The sequence below is a fragment of the Lissotriton helveticus genome, chromosome 1_1, assembly GCF_964261635.1.
Source record: "Lissotriton helveticus chromosome 1_1, aLisHel1.1, whole genome shotgun sequence".
Taxonomy (NCBI): Eukaryota; Metazoa; Chordata; class Amphibia; order Caudata; family Salamandridae; genus Lissotriton; species Lissotriton helveticus.
This window is the reverse complement of record NC_136057.1, coordinates 189109115-189124076: the sequence shown is the minus strand read 5'-3', so window position 1 is coordinate 189124076 and position 14962 is coordinate 189109115. Positions and strand designations below refer to the sequence as shown.

Here is a 14962-nt window from a genome sequence, read left to right as displayed (position 1 = left end):
GTGCTGGAGGGAGCCCCGGAAGTGAAGTCCTGCCCCCTGGTGCCGCAACGAGACGAGACTGCCGCAGAGAGGAGCCCGATCCCCAGCAACAGCCCAGTGAGTGCCCGACCAGCGCTGCAGAGCGCACGCCGAAAGAGCCCGGTAAGTGTGGGGGGGGGGTACGCTCGTGTGTCTGTGTGTGTTCGAATGTGTCTGTGCGTGTGTCTGTGTGTGTGCGCGTGGGTCTGCGTGTGTGTATGCAGTGTGTGTGTGTGCCTGTGTATGCGTTGTGTGTGGCTGTGTATGTGCGCATGCGTGAGTGTGGAGTGTGTTTGCGCATGGGAATGAGGCACGAGAGGGGCACGGCGCCGTGCGCGCCCACGAGGTGAAATCTGCGCTCTGCGCTCGTGCACCCTCTCGTGTCCACATTCCCAGAAACGGGTGACAATAGATGTCTTCGCAGACTAAGCAATGCTTCGCATTGCTTACGTCTAGCTCGACCTAAAAAGGCTGTAAAAGTGATCCAAAAAATTACAGGCTCATCGCCCTCATCGACATCGAGGCCAAGTACTACGCGGGACTTATTCTAGCCGACCTCCGGGAATGGGCAAGGGAAAAGGCCTTAATTCCAATTAACCAAACAGGCTTCCAGGAAAACCTGGGAACCACCACAAACATCCTGGCTTTTTCCCTTTTAGCCGATTCGATAAAAGCAGCAAGAAAACCATTATTTGTCTGTTTCATCGATTACAAAGCTGCCTTTGACAGCATAGATCGAGGAAAGCTATGGTCAAAGCTAGTACGATGGGAAATTCCTCCTGCCCTTCTGAATCAACTCATCCTACTACATTCCGATACATGGGTCCAAATAAAACTGGGGAGTGGTACAATCGTATCCAGGCGGATCCCAAACTCCAGAGGCTTAAAGCAGGGCTGCGTTTTGGATCCTACTTTATTTAACCTCTTCGTGGCTGACCTCTCAACTGACCTAGATAATTGTAACCATCATGCACCAAACCTGGGAGGCCTCCCTCTCTCAAATTTACTGTACGCCGACGACCTGATTTTAATCAGCCAAACCCCAGTCGGCTTACAACACCTGCTCCATACTACGAACAACCACGCCTCAAAAAACGGGTTAGAAATCAACTTAGAAAAGTCAAAAATAATGGTGCTAAACCAGCGCAACCCAAAAAAAGCGACTGAAATGGCAGCTGGGCGAGAGAGAACTTTAAGTAGTCCACGACTATAAATATCTAGAATGGGACATATGACCAACAAAAAGAGGTGATTCAGAGACGAGGAACCATCTTAGCAATCACCCTGAAAAATCTTAAAAGCAAAATAGCAGGACCAAACCTGCTCCCGCTGCTTGAAGTGCTTCGCGCAAAGCTGCTGCCCACGCTCACATACGGCAGTGAGGCCTTGCGAGGGTTGGACGAAGAAACCCTCAATAAAACGGTCGCTAAAGCTTTAAGAATAATCTTCAAGCTTCCTAAATACACCTCCCCAGCCCAACTACGCCTTGAATTTGGAATAGTAAACCAGAGAATAAGCAGGAAGGCCGCGTAAGTAAAGAGCTGGTATAAAATAAAGAGTGCAGAGGCGGGCTCGCTGAACTCATTCCTATGGAAGGAAATATCAAGGAAACATGGCTCACCAGCCAAAGACTACCTCCAATCAGGGATCAGCTTGTTAGCCCTGGAGAATATATGGGAGTCAGGACTCCCATTCAAGAACGTAAAAGACCTGGTGAATAAGTCAACAAAGCTCGTCTCCACCGCAAATGATAAAGAATGTCTAAATAAGAGGGCCCATAGCTGGTTCGTGATACAAAGCTATCCAAAATGCTCACCACAACCGTATCTCAGTACCAGCTTCTCAGGGCCTTTAAAAGAAGGCTTCTTGGCCCTGAGGATGGGCATCCTTCCTGTCAAACCACATTTGCCCCCCTGGAAACGTATATTCATATCTACACAATGCAGAATATGCGGCGAAACTAAAGAAGATATGCTGCACCTCCTATGCATATGTAAGTTCCTAGACCGGGAGAGGAGAGAACTGCTAAAACCGCATATAAATGAAATGCATATCCGGACGTGCAGACAGGCAGTGAAGGCGTGCTTCAGCGGGGCCAACGTTAAACTAACCTGTAGCTTCGTCCGCTACATGAAAACTGCCCAAATAAAGCTTCTCGCCGCAGCCTGAGCACAGTTGCGCGCACCCAAGCTCCTTTATCCGGCAACTCTCTTTGACTCCCACTACGTTCCGACCCTGAGGCAGTCGTCCACGACCACACAATAGACTATTAGAACTACGGACACTGGCGTCACCCCCAGATGGGGACTCACCCTTACTTCTTCCTTAAATTTTATACCTCCATCACAAACAAACTGTATGTAATTTTAACCAGAAAATTGGTCGATTTTAATGCATATCCATCACGTTGTTTTTTTAAGACAATATGAAATGATGTCACATATATGTATCCTTTTATACATTTTATACTGATGTGTGTACTGCTAAGATTTTAATTAATCAAGCAATAAACTTACTTACTTAATAAAAGTACAAACTCAAGGCTACTACATACACCGCGAACATTACTGACACTTAGTTATTTTCACACGAATGTCCACCCTCCCTCCATGTTGCCTGTCCATGTTGCCTCCCGCCCGCACACCCTCCCTCTTTGTTGCCTCCTGCCTAAACCGTGTTGCCGACCCGCCCACACTCCCTCTGTGTTGCCTATCGCCCACCCTCCCTCTGTGTTGCCTCAAGCCCACCCTCCCTGTGTTGCCTCCCGCTTAAACAGTGTTGCCTCACACCCGCCCCGACACCCACCCACCCTCCGTGCTGCCTCTCGCCCACCCACCCTCCGTGCTGCCTCTCGCCCACCCACCCTCTGTGCTGCCTCTCTCCCACCCAGCCACCCTCTGTGCTGCCTCTCACCCAGCCACCCTCCGTGTTGCCTCTTGCCCAATGTGTTGCCTCTCGCCCAATGTGTTGCCTCTCGCTCAATGTGTTGCCTATTGCCCACCCACCCAGTGTTGCCTACCACCCACCCACCCTCTGTGTTACCTACGACCCACCCTCCGTGTTGCCTAGCGAACCCCCAACCACCGTCAGTGTTGCCTGCCGCCCGCCCACCCATTCTCCGTGTTACCTCCCACCCTTCGTGTTGCCGATCGCCCACCCACCCTTCGTGGGGCTCACCGCTGGCCCACCCATCCTACATGTTGCCTAACCCTCCGCGTTGCCCAACCCTCCACGTTGCCTAACCCTCCACGTTGCCTAACCCTCCACGTTGCCTAACCCTCCGTGTTGCCTAACCCCCTGCGTTGCCTAACCCCCCGTGTTGCCTAACCCCCGTGTTGCCTAACCCCCCGTGTTGCCTAACCCCAGTGTTGCCTAACCCTCCGTGTTGCCTAACCCTCCGTGTTGCCATACCACCCTCTGTGTAGCATTACACCCATCCACCCTCTGTGTTGCAGCCCACCCACTCACCCACTGTGTCGCAATCCGTGTTGCATCCCGCCCACCATCCTTCTGTGTTGCCTCCCTGTTGTCTAACCACCCACCCTCCATCACTGATGCCTATCTCTCACTGTTGGCTCCGACCCACCATCCCTCCCTGTTGCCTCCCATCCACCCTCGCTCCTTCCCTGTTGCCGAAATGTGTTTCGTTCCAAACGCCCTTCCTACATTCGTGTTGCCGTCGACTGCCATCCCTCTGTATTGCATCCTGTGTACCCTCCCTCTGTGCTGCCTCTGCCCTCCTTCCGAGTTGCCTACTGACTGCCCACCCTCACTCTGTGTTGCCTACCATCCACCCTCTGTGTTGCCTCCCACATGCCGTCCCTCCTTCTGTGTTGCATCCTGATCTATCGCCCTCACTCTATCGCCCTCACTCTATCGCCCTCACTCTATCGCCCTCACTCTATCTATCGCATCACCACAGCATCAATCTGTGCAACCTTTCAACAACAACTGGTTCAAATATGTTCTCTCAATGTTTCAAGCTTTATTACAAATGAAACAAAAAGATGTTAATATTTCACTTCTGTTCTTTGATTTTCGTCACAATAAAATACAATGGACATAATCTTCACAAACGTTATTTACAAAAGTTTAAGCTATTGCCATTATAAATTACAATAACTTTTATTTAAGTATTAATTATTAATGCCATTGTTATTTGTAATATCAATACATCTAAGTCACGTAAATACAACACATATTGCATTACAAATGGTATAGGTGTCACATTTGCGAAAGTTAAAACTATTGGCATTGTAAATGACAAAGCTATTAATTTGGCTATTTTCAAAACCAACACATAAATAAAAAATATGTGTCATTTACAATACCAATAGCACAAACTTTAGTAATGCGAGACCTAATGCATTGCAAATGCTTGTTCTTATTTACTCTCCTAAAATTGCTTCAGGCTGAAGCATCACGCCGCACAGGCAGGTAACTTTTTAAATCACTGTTGTCTTCTCTCCTTTCTGTCACATAGAGTGTGACTACAGGTCGGGCCCCCACGTGGAACTAATGGGGCGTTTCTCAATAATTATCTGAGTGAGTGCCCGTGTTTCAGCAATTATTTATGCACTCTCGTTGTACATTTCACTACGCATATTGATTACCACCAGATAACGCATATGGTCAAGGCGTTAGACATAATCGATCACTAGACGCCACATTCCGTACTCACTTCGTCACTGCCTGCATAGAGCACGGACACACGGCTCCTATAACACCCACCTGTGATGCGGTCCCATTAAAACCCCTCCCACCGCCAGGACTGGGCCCCCTCACGCACCTACCGGTCTCATGTTCGCCAGGAGCGGACCCCTTCGGACATTACCCTGTGTCCGGAAACAGTCCCGGAGCAGTAACCATGACAGTCAGACCCCCGCCCTTCTCTGTTTTGCAGGAGCCAATCGGAGGCCGACATCGACAGGAAGCATTTCCCTCTGATCCCGGAAGTCCCTCCCCCGTGGCAGCGTCAGAACAGGTAAAACCTGAACGTAGAGACAGAACGGCGTCGGAGCATCGTGGCAGGACACTCGGACTGGCGCAGAAGACGGAGAGCAGGCGAATATTGAAGAGGACGTCTGGACGGAGGATTGGTGGAGTCCCTAGGAGGTGGCTGAAGAGCGGCCGCGACTCACTGGAGAGTTGCGGCGGACCGTGTGAGTACCCGTAATCCCATCCATAGAGCTCGCTAGGGGCTCGTTGTATATATCCTGTATAGTATCTCTCATAGTCACAAGCGTAGCGGTAATTGCACTGTGTATATTTATAGCGCACCCTCACTGTAGAAAGCCCCCTCACGTCCCCACCCGACACTCTCGCTATATTACAAGCCCTTTTCTTCCCCCCTCTCATTACCGCCCTTCCTCACGGTCTTTTCTCTTCATCCAACATTATCCGTGTGACGGTGATTGCAGGCTCTAGAGTCCCAGGCAGTACTAACGGTACCTTTTTGTTTCTCTTATTGCCCTCCGCGGACCCTCCCCAACGCCAGACCCACCACCCGACCCAGAGGAAAAGAACCGGACTCCATCCCAGAAGAGGACCCGACCATCCACCTTTTTGGAATCCTTCTCTTTCTGTTCTGCCTGTTTTCTGCCTTGTGTACAATAAAACCCCTGCATAGCCCACTATATCCGGCTCCTTGCCTGATTTTCCAGCCCGCGGCACACCCACGATCACACCACCACAGTATATTATGCCTATAACTTAAATGTATTATTGTTTGTATGTCTGTTTGTCCATTCTCGACAACAGGAATGCGCCGCTAGAGAAAAATCTCCTCTATCATATAGCACAACTTAGTGCGTGTGTCACATTTTGGTCTTTTACATATTTTAGACCACTCACCCTGCACTACACTTAGGTCCTGAAGAAAGCCATACCATTAAAGGGAGCATGGCTGAAACATGTTAACTGACTGGGATATTGGAGTTACCTTAGATCTTCCAAAATATCCAATAGTGGAGTGGAGTGGTGTGGCTCACTGGTTAGAGGCGGCAGACCCGTAAGCAGAGAACGGGCCGGGACCAGGGTTCAATTCCCGACGCGGCAGGGTCGTTGACCAGGGTCAAAACGGACTCAATAATTCTCGCCTCGGTGCCTACTCTAACCAGGGATCACACTCGGCAACTCTGGGCATTAAGCTTGCCTCATCTCCACAACGGCCCCCCACAGACGCCGGGGATGCCTGGTTTCACCTTGGTTCAGAAAAGGGGGTGGTGATGAACAGAGTGCCCGAATTAAGCAGCCCACTCTTACCCAGTCCAAAGATCAGGGCTTGATCCATCACCGTTTTTTAGCTCACTGCACCATCCCAGCTCAGAACTTGGCTATATGCAAATTAGTCTGTTCCTGTCCCAGTGCATGATGGGAACAGGGCAAACCAAACTACCAAGCCAATTCTTATACTGGGAAGGAAACAAGCTACCGGGGACCGGTTTCTGGCATTTCAGCCTCATCGGCCCGGCTTGCTTGAATCCTGATGGTGCAATGAGCAAGGGACTCACATCTGAGTATACCCTTCCACGCTTATGGTGGACAAAATGATTCAGAAAAGGGGGTGGTGATGAACAGAGTGCCTGAATTAAGCAGCCCACTCTTACCCAGTCCAAAGATCAGGGCTTGATCCATCACCGTTTTTTAGCTCACTGCACCATCCCAGCTCAGAACTTGGCTATATGCAAATTAGTCTGTTCCTGTCCCAGTGCATGATGGGAACAGGGCAAACCAAACTACCAAGCCAATTCTTATACTGGGAAGGAAACAAGCTACCGGGGACCGGTTTCTGGCATTTCAGCCTCATCGGCCCGGCTTGCTTGAATCCTGATGGTGCAATGAGCAAGGGACTCACATCTGAGTATACCCTTCCACGCTTATGGTGGACAAAATGATTCAGAAAAGGGGGTGGTGATGAACAGAGTGCCTGAATTAAGCAGCCCACTCTTACCCAGTCCAAAGATCAGGGCTTGATCCATCACCGTTTTTTAGCTCACTGCACCATCCCAGCTCAGAACTTGGCTATATGCAAATTAGTCTGTTCCTGTCCCAGTGCATGATGGGAACAGGGCAAACCAAACTACCAAGCCAATTCTTATACTGGGAAGGAAACAAGCTACCGGGGACCGGTTTCTGGCATTTCAGCCTCATCGGCCCGGCTTGCTTGAATCCTGATGGTGCAATGAGCAAGGGACTCACATCTGAGTATACCCTTCCACGCTTATGGTGGACAAAATGATTCAGAAAAGGGGGTGGTGATGAACAGAGTGCCTGAATTAAGCAGCCCACTCTTACCCAGTCCAAAGATCAGGGCTTGATCCATCACCGTTTTTTAGCTCACTGCACCATCCCAGCTCAGAACTTGGCTATATGCAAATTAGTCTGTTCCTGTCCCAGTGCATGATGGGAACAGGGCAAACCAAACTACCAAGCCAATTCTTATACTGGGAAGGAAACAAGCTACCGGGGACATGGATCAAGCCCTGATCTTTGGACTGGGTAAGAGTGGTCTGCTTAATTCAGACACTCTGTTCATCACCACCCCCTTTTCTGAATCGTTTTTGGCCACTATAGGTGTGGCAGGGTATACTCAGACATGAGTCCCTTTCTCACTGCTCCATCAGGATTCAAGCAAGCCGGGCCGAAGAGGCTGAAATGCCAGAAACCGGTCCCCGGTAGCTTGTCTCCTTTCTGGTGAAGAATTGGCTTGGTAGTTTGGTCTGCCCTGTTCCCATGATGCACTGGGCCAGGGACAGACTAATTTGCATATAGCCAGGTTCTGAGCTGGGATGGGGCAGTGAGATAAATAACGGTGATGGATCAAGCCCTGATCTTTGGACTGGGTAAGAGTGGTCTGCTTAATTCAGACACTCTGTTCATCACCCCCCCCTTTTCTGAATGGTTTCACCTTGGAGCCACCCAGAAAGGCACCATCTCACAGGGAATACCAGGACGGGTTCCCCAGCGGTCTTCAGCGCCTAGATACTCCTTGGAGTCGTAGTGCACTTTACAAGTACACCCACATTTACATTTACCTCCGGTTTAACTTACTGCCAAGGGCACATATATTAAAATAGTCATTTTTTTGTCAAACTGGGACCTTTAGGACAGTCCTTTTAACATTCACCCACCCACGATCACCGCACTCTCAGGTCACAATACCCACTCCCCTGTATCCAGGCGTCATAGCACACCTGAGGTGCACTCGGCACCTTGGGTGGGGCCCAATGATGATGCATATAACCAACTAGGTTGGTGAGTGAGGGCTTTTTTTCAAAACATATTGTGTTTTCCTCTCATCGCATACAAACGCTAGTAGCACCCACTCCAGAGCTAGTTCTTTTTGATACTTAAACATACATTAGGGGAAGTGAACTGGCTCCAGTACCTTTCCTTCCTCTCCCATTGATATTTATCATCTACAGCACATACTTCCACTTTTGCAAGCTACAAGTAGAAAGTGAGTAAAAAGCAGTGCACCGTGTACAGATGACCTTTTCTGTAAACATCTTTCATAGTGTAGTAATGTATTGTAGAGCAGCATGCACACATTTCATCTGCTGGAAGTCCCCCTTTACTGGGTTATAAAAAGCAATGCCCTGTAAATTTCCTCATGGAGCAGTCAGTATGCACAGATTTCTCACAGTGCAGTATAATGCGGTGCAGTGTGCATACATTTCTCATAGTATCATAAAAAGCAGTGCAGTGTGACAGATTTCTCATAATATGATAACAAGCATTTGCAATGCAATAGGTTTCGCATTAGGAAAGTTTGAGCTCTTGGTATTGTAAATAACACATTTTTTATTTTTGTGTTGGTTTTGAAAATAGCGAAATTAATAGCTTTGTCATTTACAATGCCAATAGTTATAACTTTCGCAAATGTGACACCTATAGTATTTGTAATGCAATATGTGTTGTATTTACGTGACTTAGATGTATTGCTATTACAAATAACAATGGTTTTTATTTTTTTAAAATAATTAATACTTAAATAAAAGTTATTGTAATTTATAATGGCAATAGCTTAAACGTTTTTAAATAACTTTTGTGAAGATTATGTTCAGTGCATTTTAGTGTGACGAAAATCAAAGAACAGAAGTGAAATATTAACATCTTTTTGTGACATTTGTAATAAAGCTTGAAACATTGAGCGAACATATTTGAACCAGTTGTTGTAGAATGGTTGCACAGATTGATGCCGTGGTGGCGCTGAGTGATGTTGTGGTTGCGACAAGTGATACTGTGGCGTTCAGTGATGCTGTGGTAGCGCATAGTGATGTTGTGGTGCCCCTGAGTGATGCTGTGGTGGTGCAGAGTGATGCTGTGGTGATGCTATGGATAGATAGAGTGAGGGCGATAGATAGATAGAGTGAGGGCGATAGACAGAGTGAGGGCGATAGATAGAGGGAGGGCGATAGATAGATAGCGGGAGGGAGGGCGATAGATAGATAGAGGGAAGGCGATAGATAGATAGAGTGAGGGCGACAGATAGAGTGAGGGCGATAAATAAAGTGTGTGCGATAGATAGACAGATAGAGTGAGGGCAATAGATAGATAGACAGATAGATAGAGGGAGGGCGATAGATAGATAGAGTGAGGGCGATAGATAGATAAGAGTGAGGGCGATAGATAGCTAAACAGATAGATAGAGTGAGGGTGATCGATAGATAGAGTGAGGGTGATCGATAGATAGAGTGATGGCGATAGATAGAAAGATAGACAGATAGATAGAGTGTGGGCGATAGATAGAGTGAGGGAGATAGATAGATAGCTAGATAGATAGATAGATAGGAGTGAGGGCAATAGATAGATAGATAGATAGATAGATAGATAGATAGAGTGAGGGCAATAGATAGAGTGAGGGCGATAGATAGATAGACAGATAAAGTTAGGGCGACTGATAGATAGACAGATAGAGTGACGGCGATAGAGTGAGTGCGAAAGATAGACAGATAGAGTGAGTTATTGATTTTCTGCTGTGGGCAGCGTGCTCCTCAGAAGCATTTCCCAGGTAAAGGGAGGCTTTGTGCGAGTCGCATTCCAGGCAATTTACAGTGACGGGATGACAAGAGAGGCAGAGAATGTGATGAGAATTGGCGGACTGCAGGCCTCCATTTTTTTTTTGCCCTGTTGCCCACGTCACCCGCAGTGCATTTTGCCACGGGTTTCAAATACCGAGCGACATGTGACGTTGGGTAGAGGAAAGCATTCATGCGCTGAGTGAAAACAAGATAGAAAGAGACAGAAGACAGAAACAAGCAGGAAGTGGGATAAGGGAGGGGGTGGCAAATGTTGAGCATTTCACGGCCGCTTTGATGTTCTCAGTGGCCACGCGGCTCACTGAGAACATCAAAGCGGCCGCAAAAATGCTCCCAAAGCCTGCAGGCAGACAAATGGTGCGCGCGCCCGTCGCACATGCACTGTGCCTGATCTGCCGGCAGACTTTGAGAGCATTTTTGAAAGCCCTATTATACTCTCGCAGAACAACGCATGCGCGTTGGTTCAGCGAGACCTAAAAAACTGCTGGTCAACCTCAGAAGAATCCAAGTGGGCGAGCTGGTTCTGCTGGTGTCAACCCTACTTAGAAACATCTGTCCTAAGCCCCCAAGTCATGAAAGGCCAATGACAAGACAGAAAACCTCCACCAATGTGACCCTTGCTCAGGATCACGTACCTAACGCGTGTCACTCCGATGAAGAGCACATGTAGGAAAAACGTAATAAGATACAATTACCAAGACTTTCCAGTCATTAGCTCAGGTTCAGAAGCTGATTAAGGAGCTACGGCGAAGAACCCTCCATGCCGATGTTCACTGTCGTCTCTGAGCTCCAGAGAGCTGTATGAGCAGGAAAGCAAAAAAATACAACACCAGCAGAATTACTTTTTGCAAAGAACGCATGTATGTCAAATTCATCCAGAGTCAGCCACATGCTCCTTGGTTTGATTACGCCTACACTCAATTTAAATGTGATGAAGGGCTTCAGTTTCAAAGGACTCCGAGTTGCAAAAAAGAGTTGAAAGCTTAATAAACGAGGAAAATGAATGTCCGTCAAGTACTTGCATGGGTCCTCCCCGATATCAATATATAATGAAAGCTGGATGGATGTATCTTCCATTGTAATACCTGATAAAAATCCAATCCTTAGAAACTAGAAGGTGTGTGTTGCTCAATCTGAGGATGGGCCAGTGACCCTTAGATAGAGAGACCAGATTTTTAGAATGAAAAACTGGGGCGGCCATAGACAGAGAAATCTGAATATGTTTTGGCCACACAAGATATACGTGATGTACACTTGTTGTATATCATAAACTGAATTCCTCACAATATATGCACTTGATAAGTCCTACAGAAAGACTAATAGAATGTGAATACTGGGTCACTACTAGTATGGTGCAAATATTGGTTACCCGGTTACTGTACTTCACTGAGATTGTCATACTTTACAGCAATTATTTTTAAATAGAATGGAGCTAATATGAATGTGTCCAGTCAATGCTTAATTTTTCTTTCCCCTTTAAACCAATTACATATTTTTTAAATTAGGTGATCGTATGGAGGGCCATTGGTCCTTTAAAAATGACACTCTTTACACTGACTCATGACCCAGTTGAAGCCCACGGCCGAAACGCGTAGGTTTGTCTGTTATGCACGCACACATTTGCTGATTTAAGGATGATAAAAATGGAAAAAGCTTAATAAATTACCAGTTTGAGGATTCCCGCATGTCTTGCTGTGTCGCCCTGGAGGAAGTGTGGTATTCAGGAATAATATATAACATAATATAATATTATTAATATATATATATATATACATATATATATACATATATATATATATATATATATATATATATATATTACCTACTGGCGGTCGCCAGTAGGTATATATAGTTAGGATTTTTTCTCTATGGGTTTTTTGAAAATTCTATGTCTAATAACTTTGGCGTTTGTGGACGGAATTGGCTGAAATTTTCAGGAAAATGGCACATTTTGTTTCTGAGCAGCCCCTGAAAATTGGGGGGGGTTTCGTCCAGGGGGGGTCGAGAAAAAAGGGGGGTCCCAAAACGTGTTTTTAACATTGAGTTTTCCATAGGGCGGTTGGCCTCACTTTTAGCCCGAACGGCTGAATGGATTTGCACGAAACTTGGCAAAATTGTAGGGACTGGTAGCCCGATGTGCCTTTTGTAGGTCTCAATATATGTGCTCCAGTGGATTTTGAGAAATTAACGTTTAAAAAAAGATATATATCTGTAACAGCGGACCAGGCAGCGGCCCAGGACGCGTACTTTTCGCGCAACGGAGCTTTGTGAAGCGAAGCTGATTGGTTCTCCGGCGTCTGTCAACATTCCAAACAGTCCGTAGCGGCCGCCATCTTGTCTCTCGGTAGGATCGAGAGACAAGAGGAGGCCAAAGCGAAGGGGCAAATGACCATAAGGGGGCATAGTACATTGTCGCTGACCCCCTAGGTTTGATGTGGAGGTTTTAAAAGGGCCCCGCGGGGCAAAAAAAAATAATAATAATAATAATCGAACGGCTGAATGGATTTGCACGAAACTTGGCAAAATATTAGGGACTGGTAGCCCGATGTGCCTTTGCTAGGTCTCAATATATGTGCTCCAGTGGATTTTGAGAAATTAACGTTCAAAAAAAGATATATATCTGTAACAGCGCTCCGCTTCGCGTAACGGAGGTTTGCGAAGCTGATTGGTCATTCTGTCACTGGGCTATAGTTGGGCTACATCTGGCTGATATTTGGGCTACATTTGTTTTTTTGTGTGTCTGGCGGCCATCTTTGGGCTACATTGGGCTACATTGGGCTTCATTGGGCTACATTGGGCTACATTTGGGCTCCAACATATATATAGGCCAATGTAGCCCAATATATATTTTTCAAAGTTAATTTTCGTAAAAACCACTGGAGCATATATCTTGAGACATAGCAAAGGCACATCGGGCTACCAGTCCCTACAATTTTGCCAAGTTTCGTGGAAATCCATTCAGCCGTTCGAGCTAAAAGTGAGTCCAACCGCCCTATGGAAATGAAGGAAATGAATGGGTAATTTGTAATTAGCAAATAGCTAATCGCAAACTAGGAATGGTAAAGAATCGCTATTTATTCCTTAAAATTCGCTATTTAGGAAATGCAAAAAACTTTGATGATACATATGGCTGTTCATCTCTAACAAGATAAGAAGCATAGGGATACATTTATGATGACTGGCGCATCACCAGGGATGTGTTAGTCATTCTGTGCCGCTGTTCCGTCACCTATGGTGTGCTACATTTACAATGCGGCGCATCATGGGGCAAAAACAGCAGAGATGCGTGATGTATCTGTGCCGTAAAGGTGGCGCATTGCTGGAGTTGTATCGCAAGTGTGATGAAGCTCCAGCAAGGGTCGGGGGTGCCCCTGTCGCAGGGTTTCTGTTCTCACACAGAACTGTGGACAGAGGATTGGAACCTCGGCGAATTAGGGTGTCCCAAAACTCTCGTTAGTAATCAAAAACTCCTTAGCAAGCTAGGTACAGTGTCACATTGGATATAACAAACTCTCAATGTTTAGACAATCCAGAATATGAACTTATAGTACCTCAGGATACGTGGAACTCATGAACAGTCGGTCGTTATATATTTCTTAGAAACCAGAACATGGAGTTAAGAAGAACACATGTGTATTTGAAATGTTTATTTACTAATGCCGTCTTCTCAGGCGTAGTATCTTAGATAATACAAGTACACATATTATCAGTAGCAAAATTACCAGCATAGTTACTAGTACATAAAAAGCGAATGGTGATAGTATGTTAACATGCTGTAAATGAATAAGAGTTAGCAACACTTATAAGCAGCCGCGGGCCGTGGAGGGAGTTATGGTGAGGCAGGGAGGCGGGGAGGGGGAGAAGCAGGGTGGAGAATACAAGTACACATATTATCAGTAGCAAAATTACCAGCATAGTTACTAGTACATAAAAAGCGAATGGTGACAGTATGTTAACATGCTGTAAATGAATAAGAGTTAGCAACACTTATAAGCAGCCGCGGGCCGTGGAGGGAGTTACGGTGGGGCAGGGAGGCGGGGAGGGGGAAGGGCAAGGTAGAGAGGGCTCCACCCTGCTTCTCCCCCTCCCCGCCTCCCTGCCTCACCGTAACTCCCTCCACGGCCCGCGGCTGCTTATATCTCACCCTCCCTAATACACATATTATATTATTTGCTAAGAAGGTCTCTTTGTGTTGGTTTAGGGCGTGCCCATACTTTAGTGTCTTAGATTTGAAGGAATCACATCAGCATACACCAGCTCTCTCTTCATGTGAACCGCATCAACTGTTGTGTATGTGTGTTCGGCAAAGCAATATAAAACCCGCCTCATGCCCAGAATTGGCAGAAGTTGCACTTATGTTATGAGTATGAAGTCGTGGAGATCAGACCTCATAACAATTCTGTATCGTGTTGTTCTTGAAACTTTAGCACTCGCTGTACAGATATAGTTTAACAAGCAAAGCAGATAGTAGAGCAATAACATATTATTCTCATGTAAACCACGATGAACTACTAGGTGGAAAGCTAAAGCAACAACTAAGTGTCGTGTGCAGAAGTTGCAAAAAAGGAAAAATGGCGTTTAAACCGGTAATGAGCCCATGCTAACTTAACACGGTGTAAAGATATCCAGGACCTAGATGACACCTCCCCATGATCCGGAAACGAACTGAATAAGATAATAGAAGTGCCATCTCATGAGAGCAGATTGCAAGTTTATATGTGGACGGTCCGCAAGGTAAAGCATTAAAAACTAGGAAAATTTAATGCTAAAGAAAAATAAAACAGCCAAGTACTTTATCGAGTCTTAAGCCAATAGGCAAGGTAAATAATAAAAACTTGACAAATAAGTCAATGAATTGTCAATGAAATGCTAGTACTCAGCATATCAAACATGAAAAAGGT

At 46.4% G+C, this 14962-nt stretch overlaps 1 protein-coding gene across 1 annotated transcript in view; it reads right to left on the bottom strand.

Annotated features, from left to right (window-relative positions):
* LOC144783866 (uncharacterized) overlaps positions 1–14962 on the bottom strand; it is a 178003-nt gene that overhangs the window by 130878 nt on the left and 32163 nt on the right. Inside the window, exon 2 of the mRNA XM_078662645.1 lies at positions 1079–1289. The gene's annotated coding sequence lies outside the window, so the exon portion shown is untranslated. The remainder of the gene's footprint in view (positions 1–1078; positions 1290–14962) is intronic.